The sequence below is a fragment of the Squalius cephalus genome (assembly GCF_949319135.1).
Source record: "Squalius cephalus genome assembly, chromosome: 11".
Lineage (NCBI taxonomy): Eukaryota > Metazoa > Chordata > Actinopteri > Cypriniformes > Leuciscidae > Squalius > Squalius cephalus.
The window spans coordinates 2512901-2536968 of NC_137132.1; the positions used below are offsets into that span (position 1 = coordinate 2512901).

The 24068-nt window shown below is 38.6% G+C and overlaps 1 long non-coding RNA gene across 1 annotated transcript in view; it reads right to left on the reverse strand.

Moving 5' to 3' along the window:
• Positions 1–3746: 3746 nt before the first annotated feature.
• LOC307167469 overlaps positions 3747–24068 on the reverse strand; it is a 35698-nt gene continuing 15376 nt past the window's right edge. Inside the window, exons 2-3 of the long non-coding RNA XR_013822794.1 lie at positions 4460–4562; positions 3747–3987 (exon numbers count right to left, since the gene is read on the reverse strand). This is a non-coding gene — a long non-coding RNA (uncharacterized lncRNA). The remainder of the gene's footprint in view (positions 3988–4459; positions 4563–24068) is intronic.

Below are 24068 nucleotides of genomic sequence, written 5' to 3' on the forward strand. Positions count from 1 at the left end.
CTAGTGAGGGATAGGTGGAGAGTCCTGTATAAGCCTCCCATTGAGAAGCGGACTGCTGATCTGCAGTGAAGGCTTATCCACAGGGCGATAGCTACAGACAGACATGTAGCACACCTGAATCCAGCAGTGAGGGGGTGGGGTGGGGTGGGGTGGGGGGGAGAAACTATAGAACATTTGTTCTTAAGATGTTTGAGACTTGGAGGTCTTTAAGCTGCTTGATGCTTGGTTTCAGGGTTTTGGTGAGGAGTTTTCCCACAAAGTTTTTATTGGGGGACTCAAATACAAAGTGCTTGATAGAGGAAAAGTGTGTTTATTAAATTATTTAATTGGTTCAGCAAAGCTTGCAATGTGGAAAACAAGGAAAAATAAGGAGTTGGAACTTCGTTCTGTTACACACAAGGTCTACATGTGTGTTTTTATGAAGATTTAAGGTCGGGTTTTATTTCAAGAACACTTGCAACACCCAGATACAATCTCGGTAACAACATTGACAACAATGCTCATCATCAATCGTCTCGCGATACTCTCGCTCTTCTTTTCCAATCTCGCGACCTTTTCAGATCTGCCTTCTCCAAATCTCGTCTGCCAAGCTTTTAGCTTAAAAGTCACAGACGTACAATATACATACATCCTACTGTGCAGATAGAGCATGAAAAGAACAGACACATTAAATATAAATAAATACAAATAACAAGACCTCAAAGAATACAGAAAAATTAAACAACAATTGTGGAATATAGATAACTTGTTTGAACACACTGAAATTAAATAAAATAGTATTTAAGATGAAATAAAAGGTGTGGGGTGGGTGGGGGGGTACTCACTTACAGTTCAACAGATGTAGAAATAATGTTGAAGTGTATGGTAAAAGAATTTTCATATTATAAACTGATCAATAATGTTGAGTTTTTCAGAAATTTGGGGTATAAATGAGCTTTTATGTGTTATTGATGATGGAGCTTTATTTTTTACTTTTAATTTTATTTGTAATTGTTGTTGAGGTAAAATTATACAGGTAACAATAGTGTTGTAAATCCTGGATTTAAATCTAATAAAGATCGGTTCAATCTCTCTCTCTCTCTCTCTCTCTCTCTCTCTCTCTCTCTCTCTCTCTCTCTCTCTCTCTCTCTCTCTCTCTCAGAGAGGGAATCAGAAAGCATGTGATGCAACAGTGAGACTAAGTCATGTACTGTACTAACTCTGAGCCACCTCACTGTCTACAATATAAACGGAGATAGAGATAAAATAGAAAAGCAACGACAAACCATGAACAGCATCAGGAACAATAGAACAGAGCTGAGAAGAGTTTAACTTAATGCTTGAGAAGAACTGTGAAGCAGAAACTACCAGTGAAGATCATGTGATTCGCTGAGATAGACTGAAAGATGAGATTCACAATCACTTGTACAGTGGTTTAAATAAAGCAAAAATAATTGACATTTTTGGAAGAAACTTTGAAAGAAACAAACAATTTGCTGAAGTATACAAAAAATGACTGACTGGCTAATAAGTTGTTGTTTGTTTGTAGTTTAACACCATGCCAGTGACCCCGGCTATACAGTATTCATGGTGAGAAAGAAATTAAAAAGGAACGATTTAAATAGGTTTTCTAAATTTTATCTTAAACAAATATTCTAAAAATGGACCTGTTCCTGCTTCATTAGTAATATTTTCATAAAAGTCAACAGACAAATAAAGAATTAGAGTTCAATCATAGTCCATCAATATATGCTTCAGTGTTGATGGATTCTGGCACGAGACTGACCAATAAGACCTTATGATAGAAATGTTAAAGCTGCTTTTTTCAGACAGACAGATAGATAGAATGATAGATATATAGAGTCAAGACTAACACATTTTACAGTTGAAAAATGTTTTTTTTTTTTTTTTTTATCATGTCTTCTCTCATAGGGCACCAAGTGACCCACGACTCCCACTGGTGCCACCTCAAAAGAATGGAGCATGACGACCCCTGACTCTGGGTTGAAATCCATAACCCTTGATATGAGCCATAACAATGGTCATGCTTGCCTGAACACACACACACACACACACACACACACACACACACACACACACCACTGACTGACAATAAGTCTTTCTGGAGCGAGACAGACAGGTTTCTCGTATGATCCAGAGAACACAGTTTGTTTTGTTTACCAGTAAAAGTTTGTTGAAGAGGAAAATGAGTCACTCCTCGCTTGACTGTACCTTCAAACGCCTCAAACTCTCAACCGCCTGAAAGATAGCAGTGAATCTACAGCTCCCCAAACACCCTGCCCTCCAAACAACCTCTCTGATGCACAGATCATTATTATTGATGCAGACGCGGAGAGAGACGGCAGGTAACGCAAATTAATAAACACTAATATATGGTGGGAAATAATTATGCCTTCAGAAAAAATAACAGGGTCAACCGTTTTACTGTTTACTACAGATTTATTATCATGACACTGTTTATTTGGAAGAGAATTGAACAGATTTTACTTTGTAAACATTAACAATAAACAATACTTTTGTTTATAAACAATAAACAAGCCAAAAGCCAATGGCAACAAAGGTGGGAAAAGGCGACAGTTAGTACAAGTGTTACATGTACTAACACGTTTTTTTAAAGGGGTCATGAACTGCATTGTTTTATTGTTTTATAATGTTTCCTGGGGTGTACTTATAATGTTAGCATAAATTTAGAAATAAAAGGATTTTTCTAGCCTGATTTTATCCTCTGGTTTGAACACTCTGTTTGAAGGGGCGTGTCTGTTGTGAGACTTCAGTGTAAACGCCCACTGCTGTGATTGGCTGTGAGACTCCAGTGTAAATGCCCACTGCTGTGATTGGCTGCTGTGAGAGTTCAGTGTAAATGCCCACTGCTGTGATTGGCTAACATCTTTGCATATGAAATAGCTAAGTGTTACATGTGGAATTCTCTCGAAAACTTTCAGCACGTTTTTAATATTACAGTTCTCAAGGTTTACTAATAGTGAAAAGTGTTGATTATAGCATTATATTTAGATCTATAGCATTAAATTTAGATCTATAGCATTATATTTGATGGTGGCATTAAAGGTTGCAGAGATGAGCATGTAGCCGATCAGACATGTTCAGCACGTGAATGCAGTGATCTCATCATTGCAACTCCATTTCTGCACACTAACGAATGCTTTCATCATAACTAACAGTGCAAACGCAATGTAAAAAAGAGATTTGTTAATTATTACAGGAGTTTTGGCGAGAGTCCAGAACACCTTTTTATTGACAGTTCCAGCGATTGTAAAGGGAGTGTTCTTTGTGATTAACCCTCTAGGCGCCACGGTCGAGTTTACTCGACAAGATACGGCACTGAATAAAATGGGCGATTTTGTCAAACGGTGTCAAATTTCGTTCGACCTCCCCTCCACTAGTTGGCAGACATGTCATACTTCATCCCCGACTCAAAAAAACGTCATGCTTCTATACAAAATCTTCGAGCTAGAGCGCATTGAATCAGTGCGAACAAAAGCGGAGCTAGTGTGCGAGATATTACACTAGAATATTGACAAGCTCAAAGCATCAGATAAACTGAATCCCACTAAACCTCTATTGGGATATGTTAATGAGGGACGCAGCCATTTTATAGAACGACCATGGTAATATAAGATCTCCTGACTCTCATTATTGGTTTCTCCTTCAGTCTTTCCAGCTCTTTCAATCTCCATCGTCCTGCTGTAGAACTGCACTTATTTCCCATGGTGCACATCCCTCAATATACAATAGCTAGCGTTCTGCCACACGAGGATGAAGCCGTTCTCTTACTTTCCTCTCATATCTTGCCCTGAAGACAGACCTTTGTGGTAAAGAAAGGAAACTGTTCGGTTTGCGTACGTGAATGACAGGAGAGCTGCGGGGAATCTGTTCGGCTGTCGGCTGTCCGCTCTCGTGTAGTGATCTGGGATCAGTGTAGCATATTCTGCCATGATTAATGCTGGAGCTGCTTTTATCCACACTGGGCTGTAAGAGTTGTCAAAGGTAAAGGTCACTCCCAGTCAGAACGGAAAAACCCATGAAAAGATAAAATAACAGTTTTATGGTATAATAAGAAACATTATCCTAAAGTAAAGGTTAAGAAACACCTTAAATATTCCAAGCCATATTTCAGTTCCAAATAATTTTCATTATAACAGATGTTTTGGCAGTGGCCATTTTTTGTAACAAATTAACTTCTGCTCTCATTCTTCACATGGAATTCTGCAATCAAATACGAATTTAACAGTTGAATTTAACAAAAGATACTTTGAATTGCATTCAGGAACAGATGGTTTTGCTTTATGCAGGAGTAAAAACCTGTGAAAAAGTAATTTAACAGTTCTTCTCTAGCTTCCTTGGCACTAAGTACCTCAAAAACTCTTCAAACGTTTGACAACTCTAACATGCCAAATCCATTGACTAGTTCTTTCTCAAAAGTGCTTGTTCAACCTGGTACCTTGTAAACTTCATTTCCAGATCAAACTTGATTTCCAATCAAACTGGAGATTTTTGTGCGTTTAATCTGCATCAGGCTGTCAGCGGTTTGAGGCTGAGATGATCTGTAAAAAAACAATATGACCTTTATGTTTTAAACTAGAGGGTTTGATGTTTTTTTCAACATAATCATATATACAAATGATAGTTCAAATAGTAATTAAACTGAGACAGAGAGAGAGAGAGAGAGAGGCAAAGCGTGAGCAAGCTGTGTTTAAATCAATACACTGATTAAAGTATCTTTCTCATCTGAATGTCTGCAATTTTCGATGCTGCTTGAATGACAATTCAATGACCAATTCCTGACGTGCACGGCAAGTTATTGGTGTGCCGAAGGCAAAGGCTTACAGACATCTCATCAGTGTCTCATTCATATTTGAGCTCAGTATTCACTGATGTGGAAATGCATATGACCTGTCGGCTTCATCATTATGACAGCAAGAGCAAAACGGCCTGAAACACCCTCATCATACCTTTCTTAATGACGCTATTCGGTCAGGCTCAAATCAGATGTGCAAACCGGTTCAGAATATCTGCTCTGAGAATCAATCTCATTGGCCGAAAACTCCATTGAGGGCTGATTGGATCAATCGACTCTGAAGAGAGACATATTGAATGTGTCTGTTTGAGGTATGGCAGCATAAAACTCAAGACTCAAATCAAACAAGATAAAACAAAACAGATGATTCACAACATCATTGTCAACAGTTTTTGTTTGGTTGACATTTGTATGGTTCAACATTAAAATTGCCTTTCACTGATCGTCCACTTGTCCCAAAACAACTGAACAATACAGCTTCAGTATTTTAAAATAATTAGCAAATTGCTGAGAGATGAGGAATAGGAAGTTAACCATACAGAGAACCACATTATGCACAATTCAGACAATGTGACCTTGACTGCCTTGAGGGAAAACAAGGGTCGTTTCCCATCCAAATTAATGTTCTTCTGTGATTATTCTTCACTACAAGTTAGAGGGCAAGAGCCACTAATGAATTTAATTCAGGATGTTTTTACTCTTGAACCAAAATCATCTAAAACGGGAACCAAGTTAAAAAGGCCCCAGTTGTCCTCACATGATTACACACGTATATACATATACATATACATACATATATATATATATATATATATACAAATTTTATATAACAACTTTGCCAGTGACATCTTTTCAAATGGGTCATTCCATGTCAACTCAAACAGAGATCCCTAACTTTTTTTCTGGTTAAAAAAATACATGAATGAGTTTTGAGATTGATTCAGAGATTGGGGATTGAGTTTATCAATCCTTGTTGCATTACATGGCAATGGTGACAGTTCAAAAATGGGAAACAATGCCTGTAACTCAAGTAGTATTAAAGATATTGTAATGTCCTTTTAAACGTTTTCTTCTGGTATCTTCATTTTTATGGCTTATTATGATTCAGTTCCAGGGATATTGGGATCTCAATGTGGCACCATGAGTAAATACTTACATTTTAGTGGTTGAAAACCAAAAGTGGGTTCCTATTGTTATTGTTAGGATTTTCAATGATCAACATTCTGCCCTAAAAAGTCTTAAGTCGTAGAAACAATCACCAAGGCTCGTCCCGATTGGCCTGACAGTGGCGCTACTGTACATTGATCAAAAGTATGAAATCGTTCATAACTCCTAACCGTCTGTTGCAGATTCAAATGTCTTATATATCATTGTAATTCTTGGCTCAAGACGAACAAAATGAATGTCTCGGATTTGATCGCTGCATTGACCAAATTTTCGGATGTTTTGGGTTTTTTGAAAAACAAACTTTTGCAAACCAGTTCTAGGTTTTTTGCCCGATCGGAACCAGATCAGTACAGAAATCTCGATTCACGTTTGTGACGGGACGCCAAAACATTTGAAGTGGGTGTGGCCACTTTTACTAAAATGGCTATAACGCTTGAATGAAATTAGATATTTTCACCAAACTTGGTACACCTATGGATGGGCTCAGTCTGTGGTCGCGTGAAAAAGCGACTGGCCACTTGGTGGCACTATAAAATAAAAAAACATAAAAATGGCTATAGCTATGAAACAGTCTGATTAACTTGAAAGTTGAACATTCGCGTGTCTCGAAAAACAAAGTTGAGCACCTATTAGACAAGGTTAACGGACGCCGACCCGAACAAAACTGATTCATGGTTCATTGATTCATGGCCCTAGAGATCTGAGAAAATTTTTTACTAGTTAATTATTGGAGATTATTTAAAAAAAAAAAAAATCCACACTAGGCTTTTTGCTCAACCTCGATAAAACCACTGCAGTACAAATCTGGACTCTATAATAATTGTCAAAATAGTTAAACTTTACCCTTTGGATAGCAAATATTTAGAAAATATGCATGGCCAAGTGTACACAAAAGCCTAGAATTCCTAAAAGAAAACTCAGAACTTCACGAAATTAAGTGAGCACATGCGACACGATTCTAAACAAGCATGCAACATTTTATGGATTGGACAATAGGTGGCACTATAACAGTCAAAAAGGTTTCAAAAACACAATATTTCTATGGTAAATTGACCTGAAATTAAGGCTGGGTCAATAAATCGATGCATCGCAATTCGTGCCCACTGCTAACACCCTTGTAATTCGCTTCAACCTTCGAACTTTATGAATGATTATTTTATGGAAGGTTCAAGTGGTGTGTGTAAGGCATTGGAAGCCAGCAGAGTACGTATGTTTCTAAAGCACGCAGTGTCATCTGCTGTTAAAAACTAAGCTCAGAATCGATTCGAGAGAGAATCGCGATGCATTCGGAAAATCTCGGAAGATCCAGAATTATTTCTCAATTTGCTATGCAACGATTTACTGTGAAAATGTTATTTTTCCAACTCTGATTGAAGGGTTTATTAGCCTGACTACGTCAGACTTCCTACTTCCGCTAATTTCATTTCGCTCCTGTAGTCAGTCTGAGATAGCAGCGTATCTTTCAGTTTTCCACCGGCCTGAAAACAGCCGGGCCAATCAACGAACAGAGGGCGGGCTGAGAGCCGTGACGTAGACGCTGTTTGTACCGTGGTGGATGCGTACTTGCGTAGATTTACTTCACATAATCTGCAAAAGTCGTTCACAGCCATGTTCACTCCGGTATTTCGCTCGATGGTTTAGTTTTTGCATCATACATGTGTTTACAGTGGAAGTTAGATGCGGCTGAGCATGCGCATAACACACGCCATAACCAAACGTTATGTGATTGGCTTACGGGTAACCAATGATTTTAAACTTCAGACAAGCGCCCCTTGCTAAAGTCATTTTTTTCCCCTGTAATTTGGATCCAAATATCAGCTGAGAACTGTCAATTTGACCCTCCTCTACAAAATTGTGGATTACTCAGTATTCATCCCAATATTTTGGATTTCATCACTATTTATATGTTTGTCTTTCTTCAGAAAAATATTAACAAAATCAAAAATGTTAGAAGTTTCTAAAATGTGGTTGATTTGAGACAGAATGACCCAAAAGCGATTGAGGAAGTGATTCACTGTTTCCCGCACTTTCCGATTCCCGTGTGAATATATTTTTGTTTGTGTGTGCATTTGTCAAGTGATTTGAGATGACTCTACTTTTGTACAGGAGCAAAAGAAGGTCACCTGCTCTTGTGTGAATGTACAATTATACAAACAAGATCAATTGCCAATTACCGCCAGGTTAATATTGATTCACAACCAGTCCAAATAATTTCACCAGTGCACTCCAAAAAAAAAAAAAAAAACCCAGTTCATTTCAGAGAGCATGAAAGTTATGTGGATTCATCTTTCCACTGCCTTATTGGACACAGATCGAATGTTTGGAGATGTTTTAATTGGTACATGAGCAGTACAATATAGCGTGATGAGTGCTTTCATCAATTATCTGAATAAATCTAACCTAAGTACTCTAGTCACTCACAAAGCAAACTCAGGCGGATTCCCGTAAACCTCAGCACGTATCTTCCTCAGGGAATTTGATGGTGATTTAACCTGTTCAGAGTCCAGCAAACCACAAGAGCTTATCCTCCTAATACAGTCTGTCGGATTATGGAAATAGAAACCTTAATGTTTACACTCCAAGATGAGAAAGTGGCTCTAGAGAAAGGCAGCGAATGAACATGAGATGGAAAGAGACAGACAGAGAGAGAGAGAGAGAGAGAGAGAGAGAGAGAGAGAGAGAGAGAGAGAGAGAGAGAGGCAGCTCGACAAAGAGAAAGGCAGGTAGAGAGATATCTTGACACTCACTAAAGAGACAGTGCAGAAAATAACAAAAATATATGGCAGAAAATAAGACTTTTACCAGTCATCTTGGGAATGAAGACAGATATTTTCAATCAAGTACAGCTCCTTTTTAAATGAATGTGGGCACTCACATTTCAATTACATATTTCAAATAAACAATAGCATCTGGAATTAACTGTATTATACATGTTGTTTTTACCCTTAAATTTAAAGGCCTTTTATTGCCATGATGGTTTCATAAAGAACCTTAATCTCAACATTTACTAATACATCAATTAAATGGATCAAATGTTAACATTAACTAATGTAATCTGTTAACATTAGTTAATGCACTGTGAACTAACATGAATATGAACATTTTTATTAAGTAACATTAACAAAGAATAATAAATGCTGTAAATTTATATTTACTTATTGTTAGCTGTTAGTTTCATGCATTAACTAATGTTAATAAATTAAACCTTACTTTAAAGTGTTACCAAAAGTTCTTCACAGTAAGAAAACATATATTTTTTAAGAACTGATCACTGAAAGGTTATTTTGGGAACCAAAAATGGTTCTTCTTTGGCATCACTGTAAAAAAAAAAACAACTCCTCCTTTTGGAACCATTATGTTTAATAAGCGAAACAAGTTTTTATTCGTGGCATTTAATATTTTGCCTCTTTTCTTCATTTATGTATTTCTTTCACCAGAAAAACAAAAAATAAAAATAAAACTTTATAGTCAAGGACCTCTAAAGCTGAGCTTAGACTAAATGACCCAAAAGTGACTGGATTTAAATATTTATGGGAAGAAAACTCATATTCAGATGAAGAGACTCACTCACTGCAGAGAGAGAGAGAGAGAGAGAGAGAGAGAGAGAGAGAGAGAGAGAGAGAGAGAGAGAGAGAGAGAGAGAGAGAGAGAGAGAGAGAGAGAGAGAGAGAGAATGATAACACTGAGCATTCAAACACTGTATTTAAACATGCTTGTCATTCCCACAACCTTGTCTTGTGTTTGTGGACATTTTGCATGTACATATTTCCATAACAGACAACAGAAATCACAACTGCAGTTTGTGTGTGTGTGTGTGTGTGTGTGTGTGTGTGTGCGTGTGATAATTCCTTATTTCTGATACGGTTCGTCCGCTTGTGTCCTTCAGGATGTGAGAGATCACTCTGACAGTGAATGTGGATCTGATGTTTAATTAAAGCCGCACAGCTTCAGGAACATGCTGACTTTGAGAAACAAAGACACATTTCACCGTCCTGCTGAGTTTCCTTCATATTTATCAAGTCTTTCGGAGAGAAAAAAAAAACAAAAAACAAAACCCTGCGCTTGTATTTCAGAGGGGGAAATCCTAACATGTGGACATTATTCAGTGAAGCAGCCCTGAATTCATAAACAGAAATGTTCTACCTCATTAAATAAATAAAGAAACATCGAGTCTTTCTGGTGGAGAAAGCAGGATGGGAAGGAATACAGTTACAAGCTAATTTCACATTCAAATCAAACTAAATAAAACTGATGCACTGCAAAATGTAAATGTTAATGGAATAGCACCAGAAATTTAAATTTTATAATTTATTCATCTTCACCTTAATGGCGACTTTGTGTGAAGAACAGTTATTCTGCCATAACTCTTGCAAAATTGCCTCAATGTGGTTTGATGCATCATATTTAAATGCTGTTGGGAATTATTTGAATTTTGAAAGATATTATGAACCTACAAATACACTTCCAGATACATACACATGCACACACTTACACAGATGCCCGAAGTGAAGAGGACGCAAAGGACGGAAGAATGCCCATATATGGGAAACAATGTCGACACCAGAAGCCTCCTTGACTGAGGCAATAGAAGGTTGATGTCACATGATTTAGTTCCTAAACAAGAAATTGCATAGAAACAATGTAACCCAGTTCCGTATAAACATGACTGCTTTTTGACTGTTAGTTGTTGCATTTTTGATTTTGATGTCGTGTGCATCCCTGTGGAGAAATCAGCTCTCTTCCAGTTCAGTTTATTAACTGAAATTCTTTTTACTTATATTGCTCCCCTGTATTATCTTAACTTGTATAGCTCGGATAAGAACAAGTTATTTTTTACATCTATTGCTGGAACTGCTTACAAGGTAAATAGCCTGTGTAATTTTCCACTCATACAGGACTGCCCTGTTGAGATTGGATAAGCTGAAGTATTATAACCTGTAACCTTTGCTACAAATATTAATCGTGTAACCAGTATTTTTATCTTTTGTTCAAATACATTTTTATTTTATAAAGACAAACACTGTTCAGTTTTACTTCAGCTTACAAAGACAGTTCTATAAGTAATAGAAAGAGCATTATAGTATATCTTGCAAGACCAAGGACAACGAAGGATCCAGGGAAGACTCTGTTGGAGGGTAAGCATGAATTTGATCAATAGGCCTAGTAGTCAATGATTGTTATTGTTTAGGGACACACCTAGATTTACTGGTATAGGCTAAACAAGCTAGTGAGGGTTTACAGCAAAAGACCACCTAGCTACTTCGATACTAGGGGTTCTTCAGGAACTGAGATAAATACCAGATCTCACCACAATGTGTTTGTCTTACTTTTTTTTTTTTTAAATGTTTCTACTTGTTATAGAATGTTCAACATTCAAAATTAACATTCCCATAATGTTTCAAGAATGATAAAATTGAATGTTTTGAGCTTTCAGGGAACATTCAGAAATTTTTTACAACTTAGTGGGAACGTTAGCAAAAGGTTCTTAGAACATATTTTCGATAACTTTTGTTTTTAGACCTGGACAGTCCAAGTCCCCATTCATGTCAGTTGTACTGAAAACTGCAGCATGAACATTCAGCTAAACATCTTCTTACATTGAAGAAATAAAATCATTCAAATTTGGAACAATGTGGGATGAAATAAGTCTAATTTTTGGATGAATTATTCTTCGAAAACCATTAATAACCTCTCTTATTTTATTACAAGAACTTTTAGAAAGCTTAACTGGCATTCTGAGGACATGAAGCAGAGCCAGTCAATCTGAAATGTCTTTACATAACCACCACCGGTGAGCTCTGAAAAGTGATTTTCCGCAGCATTACAAAACAGGGAGTACTCGCTAATTTAATCATTCAAAGAAATGGAGTCCACGTGCCTGTGGGAGGAATCGTGTGTGAGAAAGAGAACTGAACGGAGGTGAAGGTTGGACGGTGGAGAGAAGCTTCTGCAATCCTCTAAAGCAGCAGTAAGTCTGAAGTCCAGAATGTTGCTCTCTGATTATGTGCTTTTAAATTGACCCGTTTCTCCTCATTGATCATATGAAACAGAAAGACCGTTCAGAACAGCTGAGGAATCAGCACACACAGTTATTTGAGACGTTTATTCTGATTAATGGCCCCCTGAAATCCCAAAGCCCGTCCCATAAATCCCATGAAAGCCAATGATAATGGGAGCTACAGCTCGACAGGACACGAGAGAGAGAGTGAGTATGCATAAAATATGCATAGGTCTGTTACCTTAAGTTGGTTATAGTATGATTAATTCAGGCAGGAGATATTAGGAATTGTTTTAAAGGAATGATTTGACCAGTTTCCCAAAACCCACCTGCGATGAGCACTGAATGACTTTGCTTTATTCTCTCGAACACTCTCTATCTGCTATGAATGAGAATCACATTAATCCAATCAGTGGAAGATTAATGTGCTTTCCGCCTCCTAAATCAAAACCGGATCCCTGTATTTCCTGAAACGATGCATGAATTGTCTTGTGAAATAACATGCTGCTTCAACAATTCTTTAGTCAAAACCTTAATACAAATATAGTCACTCATCACTAGTACTAGTCCCTCTGGAGATGTAATGCATCTTAGCAACTCCATTGCAATGTGCTTAAAAACATTCAAATAACTTGGTAACCATAGAAACCAGCCAAAGTACCATAGCAACAGCATAGCAACACTCTAGAAACAACCCAAAACACCCTAGAAACTGCCCTCCAATGGTTTAAGTCTCAGGTATGACCTTCAGGGTATCATGGAGGGGTGAGGCTTCGAAGTCTCAACATCTAGCTACTGGAGTGCCTCAGGGCTCAGTGCTTGGACCACTTCTCTTCTCCATCTACATGTCATCACTAGGATCTGTCCTTCAGAAACATGGTTTTTCATATCACTTCTATGCTGATGAAACACAACTCTACCTCTCAGTCCAACCAGACAATCTGACGGTAGCTGCTCGCATCTCAGCCTGTCTGACAGACATTTCTTGCTGGATGAAGGACCACCACCTTCAACTCAACCTTGCGAAGACAGAAATTATTCTAGTCTCAGCCAACCCAACACTTCATCACAACTTCTCCATTCAGCTAGGTTCATCAACCATAACTCCATCAAGGACATCCAGGAACCTTGGAGTTGTGATTGATGATCAGTTGAACTTCACAGGCCGCATTGCTAGAACTGCCCGTTCATGCAGATTTGCCTTATACAACATTAGGAGGATCAGGCCCTTCTTATCGGAGCTACACAACTCCTTTTCCAAGAACTTGTTCTATCCAGACTGGACTATTGTAATGCTCTCTAGGCAGGCCTTTCAGTATCACTGTCAAACCTATACAACTGAGCCAGAATACAGCAGTGAGAGTGTCTTTAATGAGCCGAAGAGACGCACGTCACACCTCTACTCATAAAATTGCACTGGTTGCCAATTGCTGCTCGCATCAAATTCAAGGCACTGATGTTTGCCTACAGAAAAAACGCTGGCTCTGCACCCCTATACCTAAAGTCATTACTCCAGACATATGTGCCATCCAGAAGCTTGCATTCTGCAAGTGAACGGTACCTTGTGGTGTCATCCCAAAAAGGCACAAAGTCACTTTCCCAGATATTTCCCTGCTGGTGGAATGATCTGCCTAACTCAACCCGGGCTGCTGTGTCTTTAGCCACTTTCAAGAAACTGCTGAAGACGCATCTTTTTTGGCAACACTTGACTCATTTATACTAACACTTACTATACTGTATATCTATTTAAAAAACCTTGCTACATGTACTGTGTTGGATTAACTAAGACTAGTCACAGCACTTGAATATAATGTTGTTGGTTTGATTGCTTTTGTTCTCCTCATTTGTGAATCAGTTTGGATAAAAGTGTCAGCTAAATGATTAAATATAAATGTGCATGGTATTGTGCTTAAAAACACTAATAGCAACAACAAAGCAACACCATAGAAACCACCCAAAACACCCTCGCAACTGCATAGCAAAATGCTTAAAAAAACATTCAGAACACTTTAGCAACCATTTGGAAACACCACAGAATCCACCAAAAACACCCTTTAAACTGCAAAGAAAAGTGCTTAAAACATTCAGAGCAGAGCACCTTAGCAACCACTTTGAAACAACATAGAACCCACCCAAAGACTCTAGCAACTACATAGCAACATGCTATAAAACACTTAAAATATCTTAGCAACAACATAGCAACCCCCTAGAAACCACCCAAAACACCCTATTACCCGCAAAGCAAAATGCTTAAAGGAGAACTCCGGTCAATTTTAACATTGAGCTCATTTTTTTGTACATTTGGAGTGCTGTCAATACAGAGAACAACGACAAAAATCGGTGTTGCCTACACCGAGTTATTCTATTTTTAAAATTTGCACCCTGTTGACTTCAATGGGGCAAGTACTAAACCTGCTTTTAGCCTCTTAACATCCTTGATGTGTCATTACAAGTGCACAGAAAATGTGAGTGATTCCTTCTGAGTGAACACGAGTGAGTCTGACTGCAGTAGATGTGAAAGAAATGGATAAAAATGATGTTATTTAAGCCAGCGCAAATACCTGTTTACATCCTGTTTTTCGGTTGAAGTCCAAAGTAGTCGATTGCAGAGTTCACACGCATAGGTTTAATACCTATGATCACGCGCGTGAACTCGGCAATCGACTACTTTGGACTTCAACCGAAAAACAGGATGTAAACAAAGGTATTTGCGCTGGCTTAAATAACATCATTTTTATACATTTCTTTCACATCTACTGCAGTCAGACTCACTCATGTTCACTCAGAAGGAATCACTCACATTTTCTGTGCACTTGTAATGACACATCAAGGATGTTAAGAGGCTAAAAGCAGGTTTAGTACTTGCCCCATTGAAGTCAACAGGGTGCAAATTTTAAAAATAGAATAACTCGGTGTAGGCAACACCGATTTTTGTCGTTGTTCTCTGTATTGACAGCACTCCAAATGTACAAAAAAATGAGCTCAATGTTAAAATTGACCGGAGTTCTCCTTTAAAACATTCAGATCAGAACACCTTAGCAACCGTTTGGAAACACCATAGAAACCACACAAACACCCTAGCAACATGCTTAACACTCTAGCAATCACAAAGTAATGCCCTGGCGACCACTCACAACACCACAGCATGAATGTGCTTTTGCAACGTTTGCATGGACAAATGCAATTCACAATTTCTTCATAAAATGGGTATTTTCTTTAAAATCACAATGCCTTTGCTTTAAACAGGACACATTAAAGTTACACAAAATTCAGGTTCATGTTCTGACTGTTCTCTCACCAGGCCAACAGTAAATGTCAAGCCTCATTATGCTGAAGCTGTGGGCACTTCATAAATCTATCTAGAGAGAATCTGACTAGAATTTAAAGATCTTAAAGCTCAAGAGGCCATTATTGCCAAACCAAATATTAAAAACCTCAGCCAGACAAAGCAGGAGTGTCTAGAAAGAAACATCATCTGCTTTAGCTGCTTATCTCATGTCTCAGTTTAATGCTGCATCACTACAAGTCATGTGAAGTTTGACTTTATGATCTCAAGTATAGTGACCACAAACTTGAACAGACAACCAATTAAACTAGAAACAATTAATGTTTAATGTAAAAACTGTTTTTTACATCACAACATTTCTTGTTGAATTATACTGCTACTTGTTGAAAAAAATGATACACATCTTCATCATTGATACACACACACACACACACACACACACACACTATGGGCCTGTAGCAGATATTAGGTCAGTATTTTTCATGATGTTTGAGCTGATATGTTTGCACTGACTGCAATAAAGCTCTTGCGGTGTCTGAAGGTCTTAAATTACAGAGCCCTTAAATCAGCAGAGATTTGCTTTATAGAATGGAGAGAAACTCCTTCTCTCCTCTTTCTGTGGGGTTTTTCATCAGGTTCATCATAACACAGCCAATGGCGCCAGAGATCCAGAGATATTTGGTTGTGCATGAGGAAGCATATCCATCTGAATGCAAAGAAAATTGAACTCAAACTGACTGTAATTTCACATTCCTGGTGTCAAATCTCAGTGCTGCCCTATTTTTCTCTCCTCGAGAAAGATTCCATGCCATATCATACCCGACATAGAGATATTACTGCAATAACGACATGATTCCCTGGCATCAGAGTTTGCTTTCAAAAGGGTTTTGTGTTGCGTGTCATTTCTGTGAACTTATTCAATAAAACACATCCAGCGAGGCGTTCTAGACTCCCTCACAAGCTCACAGATGAACAATGGATTTCTAGAGCAACATACCTGTGGAAAATGAGATGGTCCAGATGGCACAGTCACAAAAAAAAACTAATTATATATAGGCTATATACATATATACACTGCTCAAAAAAATAAAGGGAACACTTTTTAATCAGAGAATAGCATCAAGTCAGTTAAACTCCTGGGATATTGATCTGGTCAGTTAAGTAACAGAGGGGGTTGGTAATCAGTTTCAGCTGCTTTAGTGTTAATGAAATTAACAGTAGGTGCACTAGATGGGCAACAGTGAGACAACCCCCAAAACAGGAATGGTTTTACAGGTGGAGGCCACTGACATTTTTTCCCTACTCATCTTTTTGGACTGTTTTTCACCAGTTTTGCATTTGGCTAGGGTCAGTGTCACTACTGGTAACATGAGGCGATACCTGGACCCTACAGAGGTTGCGCAGGCAGTCCAGCTCCTTCAGGATGGCTCATCAATACGTGCCATTGCCAGAAGGTTTGCTGTGTCTCCCAGCACAGTCTCAAGAGCATGGAGGAGATTCCAGGAAGACAGACAGCTACTCTAGGAGAGCTGGACAGGGCCGTAGAAGGTCCTTAACCCATCAGCAGGACCGGTATCTGCTCCTTTGTGCGAGGAGGAACATGATGAGCACTGGCAGAGCCCTACAAAATGACCTCCAGCAGGCCACTGGTGTGAATGTCTCTGACCAAACAATCAGAAACAGACTTCATGAGGGTGGCCTGAGGGCCCGACGTCCTCTAGTGGGCCCTGTGCTCACTGCCCAGCACCAGGGAGCTCGATTGGCATTTCCCGTTGAACACCAGAATTGGCAGGTCCGCCACTGGTGCCCTTTGGTTTTCACAAATGAGAGCAGGTTCACCCTGAGCACGTGACAGACAGGAAAGGGTCTGGAGAAGCCGTGGAGAATGTTATGCTGCCTGTAACATCGTTCAGCATGACCGGTTTGGTGGTGGGTCAGTGATGGTCTGGGGAGGCATATCCATGGAGGGACGCACAGACCTCTGCAGGCTAGACAATGGCACCCTGACTGCCATTAGGTATCGGGATGAAATCCTTGGATCCATTGTCAGACCCTATGCTGGTGCAGTGGGTCCTGGGTTCCTCCTGGTGCACAACAATGCCCGGCCTCATGTGGCGAGAGCATGCAGGCAGTTCCTGGAGGATGAAGGAATGATACCATTGAAGGGCCACCACGCTCACCTGACCTACATCCAATAGAACACCTCTGGGACATTGTGTTTCGGTCCATCTGACATCACCTGGTTGCACCTCAGACTGTCCAGGAGCTCAGTGATGCGCTGGTCCAGATCTGGGAGGAAATACCCCAGGACACCATCCGTCGTCTCATTAGGAGCATGCCCCTGACGTTGTCAGGCATGCATACAAGCACATGGGGGCCATACAAACTACTGAGTTTAATCCTCTGTAGGTTGATCATTTTCATTTCCATCAAACAATGTGGCATCCTTTCGTTCATAACACATACCCAGTCCATATTAGTATAGATATCCAGCATGATATTTTTCCCCATTGAGATCTGATGCGTTTTCAAAGTGTTCCTTTAATTTTTTTGAGCAGTGTATATATACGACGCCTATAACATAAATAAGCTCCTTCAGTATTATCAGCAGCTATCGCGTTTCTCAGGAGCTAATTACCCTCCTCCCTCCCCAGCTCCACCTGTCGTCAGTCAGGATTTGGCATTCTGATCCCCCCTTGAATCAGACTAAATTCTCGAATTATGTTGTACATTAAAATACTGACATTAATAATATCTGCAATGCATTCATGTTGGTTCTGTTCTGTTTACCCCAAGGGGGGTTATTGCTGCTCTTATCCATGTTAGGGCTGCATGGATGCACAGAGAGTTCTTGCACAGAACAGAACCACACCGCCAATACAAACTGTAAGCTAATTATCAATCGTATTTGACGATAGTGGTCCTGACAGAACTTCTGTTGTCTCGAGGCGAACGGGATAGCCTTCATTGCTCTCGTGCATCGCTGAGCCCAACACCCTGTCGCCAGTTTGTGTTTGTTCCTCCTCGGACACTGTTGGTAAATCCTCATCACTGCGGACCGGGAGCGTCACACAAGCCTTGAGTTTCAGGGTGCTTTCACATCTGTAGTTCGGTTCATTAGGTCCGGACCAAGGGCGAAAAATGATACATTGTAGCATTTTTCAGACGTTTTGGTTCCTTTTCACACCACACTGATTGCTCTGGTCCGAATCAGTTTATGAGTTGATAAAACGAACCAAAATGCAGTCACATGACAGCATCCACATCACTCATTGGCCAGATGTGTCTTGAAGGCATTTCCATAACTGCACTTCGATTGGTCAGAATTAACGTGCGGGAAAATTCCAACAGAACTCCCAGAAGTAAACAAAGAGGAGGAAAATCCGGCAGACAACACGCCGCTGTTTACTATGGAGAGACGACTGCGTGGGCTGATTGTATCCCTGGTCATATTTTATTATATAGTTTGTCTACACCACTTTAGACAAACAATAATATTTGAGAATGAAGCGAGGATATGCGGCTCGAAAATAATGTGTTAATGCACTGCACGCGGCGAAGGCGCATCGCAAGTCACTTCAGGAGGAGGCGTGCATTAATGTTGCTAAACAGTGACTTGCTCATCATCCCAAAAAAATGACCAACGATCCATCAGGTAATGTTGTGCCCTTTCTCTCTTTAAAATTGTGTTTGACAGTTGGGACATATGGTCATCAGACCAAATTTCTATCAGGCTCCGCACCTCCTCACAACTCCAAGTTTGTCCGCGAGCTGCCATGCTTAAAGTGCAAACTGTCTACAAACATTTCTCCTCATCCCATAATCACAGCGCATATGACTACGGCAACTGGTTTAGTCCAAAAATGAGCAGTTCTTTGGCAGTTGGTTCTGTTTGAGGTCGGATCACGTTCTCACCACAAACAAACCGCTCCAGAGTTCGTTTGAAAGCGTACCGAGACCTCCTACGCTTGTTTGGTCCGCTTTTGGTGCGCACCCGAGTGCGATTGCCGTGTGAAAGCACCCTCAGAGATACTCTGACCCAATCGTCTTGCCATAACAATCTGGCCCTTGTCTCTCGATCTTTATTCCTGCCAATTTCTCCTGCATCTTATCACAAAAACTGATTGGTTGATGACCATCTAATCTACCCAGACCTTAAATATGTGGCTTTGTTAAGAGACGATCAACTATATCCTTAACGTTTAAATATTCATCCTTAAAACAAGATACTGTAAAATAGAAACTGCATTAAATATTGGGACTATTTGGGTTTGATTTCAATCCCTCAATTAACATTATTAACATCCTGTTTATTTCCTTGTCACTGTGTAACTAATAGAGGTTTAATTAAATGAAGTGTCTGAGATTTACCCAAACACAAATCTGAATGTCTGATAAATCCTTCTAAAGAATCACTTTAATTAATTTCAACACAAGCAGACTGATTTTCAGAAGGTGTTGCAGAACAGGAATGACCTGGAGCAAACTGCAGAAAAATAGCAAAGTCATGTCTATCTATAGTCACATTCTAGAATAATGCAAAACTTGAATTTTTATTATATATATATATTATATATATATATATATATATATATATATATATATTATATTATATGATGTTGTATATATATATATATATATATATATATATATATATATATGACGACATCATATAATATAATAGATATAATATAGATATAGATATATATATAATACACAGTATACACACACGCATATATGCACAAATGTCATCTAAAAATCAGTTAGATTCAATCACTTGTTAATGTTAATGATATCATATCACGTCATCATCAGCAGCGCTTTCAAAACCCATATATGCAGCACAATCCTTCAGCGTGATTAGAAAACTCATTTTCGGGGCTCTGGCGTAGAGGTGCTTCACAAATCGTTCACAATACATTTAAAAGCAAGCCGGCAGGGTTATTATAGCGTTATGAATCTGAGTTAACTTCAGGCTGCAGACGTCCGCAGGGACTGCTGAATTGTTTGGCTTGACATCCATCAAACCGCTCTGCTAAATTGTGCGATTTGTGTTCATGTGTCCTTTATTAAACCCTGTGCTGTTCAACTAATAGATGCTATTTGTTCTTGGACTGGATTTCAGATATGTGAGCGTAATGCTGAACGGTGAGTGGGTGAATTACTAGCATCCTTGTGCTGCCTGGATTACCTACACAAGAAGATATACACAAGTATAAGCAGATGATAAGTAGATGTCATGTTGCTAGGGTGTTCTGGATTGTTGCCATGTGCTGATAGTCTGGTAAGAAGGGAACTAACCAGTCATTGTCTGCTGTCAGCAAAGGTTTCTAATGGGTGAGAAGATGTGAGACATTTCTTTGCTGACTGTCAGTGATCCTTCATTTAATGGAGATCTGAAGCGAATGCCACACACACAGAGAGAGAGAGAAAGAGCAGGACTAGAGATCACTAATGGACGATCAGAATTAAAAGGTCATGTTAAAAGTGTGTAGACGTGGCTGTAGATTTACATAGACAGAACCGTATCTGTGATTATCGCAGCAGCGTGAGCTTCACCGACAGGATGAATAGAACCATTAATGGATTAGAGAATGTCTGCGCTTCATTTTTTAGCGTGCATGTGTATGTGAGTGCACATAAAACTGCTCTATATTCATGTGCACAATACAATATAACAGGTTTATGTGCATCCAAGGTAAAAAAAAAATAAAAAAATTTAATGTTCACATATCCATTGCAGCATCAGCTCTTTTCTCAGTGTCTGAAATGGTTAATTTGGAGATTCAGTCTCTCTAAACCCCGCCTCTCTGAGAGCTGCTCTGCTCTGATTGGTCAGAAACAAAACGCTCATTATCATATCTGAATCTCAGCTCTTGACACACAGTGATACGAACAGTGACGATGGCGTGGGTTTTACCGTATCAATCTCATCAAAGTGGATTTGCTTTGTCAGCAGAAAACAGCGTCTTCTCCACATGAACAACACGAACCAAACTCTTCCAGTCTCAGATACACTACAGTGTTTGAGGGCGGAGCTAAGAGACGCTGTTCAGCCAATCAAGACCACAGGCTGGCATTATGCTAATTAGTTACACAAAGTTCAGCAGGAAGTGAGACTGGAATTACTGACGACTCGTTTCAGTTCAGAATCACTTCTTTCTTTTAAGAGACAAAAACTCAATTTATGCATTTATACTTTGATCTTTGAAACATTGCAGACCTTTTTACATTCACACTGCATGAAAGGTTAACATCTGAAAAAGCATAAAAGTGGCACTTTGACTTTGGATTTGTTTTTTGTTATTGAAACACAAAAATAAAAATCTCCAGTTAATTTCCATTCAACAACCATTCACAGTGACCAGGACTTTCAAGCGGCGTCTTCGCAGATGTTTAATGGACTGGAGTGTGCTGATTGTTTACATTCATAACAGTGTGTCTAGATTGAGCTGGGAAGAAAAGCATCACTCTTGAGATGTGCTAAAAGCCGTCCGCCCGCACCGTTCGTTCAATGCTAATATTTCACGAGATGCACAGTCCATTCTCGCCCCTCTTCCCTGATTTACAGCATCTCGAAATGTCAATACAGCGTCTCTCTGCCACACACAACTTCATCTGTCTGTCTCTCCTAGCGCTTCTTCCTCAGTCTGAGTCACGCTCATTACGTTTGTTGTAGGGGTTTAAATGCTATGGGTCTCATTATTTTGAATAACTTATTCAAATCTGTTTCTAATTTAATAAGAGGCTGAATTTACTGTGTATGAGTGGAATCTGTCAGTGAGGACTCAAACTAACAAACTGCAGCTGAGGAACATTTTCATGTAATTGCATAGACATTTAAAGGCCGTTTCTTTAATCTCCCGTCAGTCAGTCAGTCAATGACTTAAAGGGATAGTTCAGCCAAAAATGATCATTCTGATATTATGTACTCACCCTCATGTCATTCAATCCTCTATGAATGTCTTTCTTTTGTGAAACACACAAAAAAACTGATCTATACAATGACACTTATTGGGTTCCAGTGTTGCTTGGATTTGCATGAATATCCTGGAGAAATGAAATTTAGACAACTTACAATTCACCATAAAATGTTTAGATGTGACTGTAAGCAAACATTAAATGAATATAGTGCTTATTTTGAGGTATAACTGTAACTATAGCTTAAAATTACGTTATCAATTCAATTATCTTTCAACTGTTCATTCAGACATTTCAGCAAACCACCAAATCTCAAACAGAATTTATACAGCTTTGTGATAGATATAATTTAAAATAAATAACTAAAAATAATGTGTGTGCATGCATTTATCACACACAATGGGTTTGTGATATGTAGCCTAAATATAATAAAAAAAAAAAAAATTATGGAATGAATTTTATTTCGTGGCTTTAATAAATGTTACTCCGAGCAAAAATTTTACATTCAGCTGTCACAAATTCATTGACTTTTGAAAACCAAGTTCATTATTTTACCAGAAGAGGAGTGGTTTGGATGCACAAAGTTCTTTTTATTTGTTCTTATAACAAAAATCGTTTTATTTAAAAACGTGAAAATGCAGAACCTGTTGTAAATAATAGTGAAAAATCACTTTTAAAACTGTTTTTCCATTATTACCCCATAGCAGATTTTCTGTGCGTCTGTCTGTCTAATGTTATGTGGTGTGTAAACATATAATTCAATATAATTTTAAATAAATAGATATCAACAGAAAGGTGAAAGGTCTCTACGAACTGCTGTCGTAGATTTGTGTGATGATTCTTCAGATATTCTCCACACACAAACTCAGCAACACACAGGTTTGTTTGGAGTAAATAACGACTTCCATTCATCCTGCATCGCTGGCCAAATACTCTCTTCCTTCTGCTGTGAATCCCTGCAAGAGCCTTTCTTTTTTTTAAACAATTTCACCAATGCATGACTGAACATATGTTGGGAAGTCAAAATTAGTCTCCATCTCTGTCAGCATCATTATATACGCAGAGCTGAATGCTAAAGCTGTGTTTTTAGCTTGGTTAGCTCCCGTCTCCATCTTGGCTTCGGCTGCTCTGTAGTTTGACAGTCTGACTTAATTAGAGCCGTCACTCTCTTCAGCACTGAGCTAAAAACGGCCCGGACAAAACCATCACACGCAGTCTCAAAGCCCAGGTGGAAATGATATTAAAGAGCTCCAGACTCAAGCTACAGGAATAACATTTATTTGAAAGAGATTTTGATCTAGAATGGTGCTGATAGAAATCAAATAAACTGTCCTAACAGTGAGTTCACATCTTCAATTTGCGGCGGCTTTACAGCAAAGCTCATATTATTCGGGATTTTTTTCCTGCCCAGAAACTTTTGAAAGGCTTTTTCTAGGGAGGTTGAGATTCATCTTTCACAATCCAAATTGTCTTTCAGGCCTCTGTTAATCAAAAAAATGTAATCTTAACTTAAGTCTTAAAAATAATAAACATTAACATAATTTGGTTTGGTGATTAACATATGACATGTGAATATGATTTTTAAAAAGTATATATATACATATACAGTACATACATATACACACATTCATGTTTTCAAAGTGTTCCCTTTATTTTTTTGAGCAGTATATATATATATATATATATATATATATATATATATATATATGTATATGTATGTACAGTGAGGAAAATAAGTATTTGAACACATATACATATATATACACACACACGTATATATACATATATATATACATATACACGTGTTTATATATATATATATATATATATATGCCTTTGTGATATGTGAAATAATAAAAAAATAATGTGTGTGCATGTAT